The sequence below is a fragment of the Rhinopithecus roxellana genome, chromosome 12 (genome assembly GCF_007565055.1).
Source record: "Rhinopithecus roxellana isolate Shanxi Qingling chromosome 12, ASM756505v1, whole genome shotgun sequence".
Classification (NCBI taxonomy): domain Eukaryota; kingdom Metazoa; phylum Chordata; class Mammalia; order Primates; family Cercopithecidae; genus Rhinopithecus; species Rhinopithecus roxellana.
The window spans coordinates 88,272,268-88,273,523 of NC_044560.1; the positions used below are offsets into that span (position 1 = coordinate 88,272,268).

The 1,256-nt window shown below is 32.3% G+C and overlaps 1 non-coding gene across 1 annotated transcript; it reads left to right on the top strand.

Moving 5' to 3' along the window:
• The first annotated feature begins 538 nt into the window (after positions 1-538).
• LOC115892472 lies at positions 539-645 on the top strand. Its single transcript, XR_004052353.1, has one exon. It is a non-coding gene; the product is annotated as a U6 spliceosomal RNA (small nuclear RNA).
• The last annotated feature ends 611 nt before the right edge of the window (positions 646-1,256 follow it).

Below are 1,256 nucleotides of genomic sequence, written 5' to 3' on the forward strand. Positions count from 1 at the left end.
GCTTGCTGTCACTGCTCAGCATCACAAGAGAATATCATAGCACATTTTGCTAGCCCAGGAAAAGATCAAAATTTGAAATCCAAAGCATGATTTATATTGGAATGCATATTGCTTCTGCACCATCATAAACTTGAAAAATTATAAGTTAAACAGTCATAAGTCAGGGACTGTCTATATTATATATTTAAAATTTGCTAAAATGGTAGATCTTAAGTGTTTTCACAAAAAAAGAAGAAAACAGAGAGAAAGAAAGGGAAAATAGAAAATAGAGAGAAAGAAAATAGGAAAGAAGGAAGGAAGGAAAAGAAAGAAAAATAGAAATGAAAGAGAGAGAAAGAAAAAAATGAAAATGGTAAGTAAGTGAGATGATGCATGTTAATTAACTTGATTGTGGTGGTCATTTCACAATGTATCCATATACTAAAACATCAAGTTGTACACTTCAAATATATAAAATTTTTATTTGTAAATTATACCTAAATAAATCTGTCAAGAAGTATCTAAAGTCTCCTTCAATGTTGTCTTAAAATCACCTTGGGTGCTTGCGTCGGCAGCACATATACTAAAATTGGAAAACTAAAGAGAAGATAAGCATGACCCCTGCCCAAGGATAACCCAAAAATTCATGAAGTGTTTCATATTTCTTGTATATCTGCTATGGAAAACAGTATGGCAGTTTCTAAAATATATATATGTATATATATTTACCATGTGATCTAGCAATTCCACTTCTGGGAATATACACACAAGGGTTGAAAGCAGGGTCTCCAAGAGATATTTGTACACCCAGGAGACTCAGTAGATACACAGTAGAATAAATCCAAGGAGATCAACCCCAAGACATATTAAAATCAAACTGTCAAAAGTTAAAAACAAAGAGAAAATATTGAAAGCTGCCATGGATAAGCAACTTGTTAAATACAAGAAAACCTTTCATACCATTGCAGGCCACAAGGAAATGAAATTATATATTTTTAAGCTGGATAAAAATTAAAATCTGCCAGCCAAAAATACTATAATAGCAATTCTGTTTTTCCAAATGAAGGGACAATAAGAACTTTCCAGGACAAACAAAACCTGAGGGAATTTATCACCACTACACCTGCCTTACAAGAAATGCTAAAAGGAGTCCTTCAAACTTCAGGGAAAGATTGTTAAGTGGCAACATGAAAATATAAAACTCACTGGTAAATGTAAGCATACAGTCAAATTCAGAACATTCTTATATTGTAGCGGTGGTGTGAAAATCAATTATA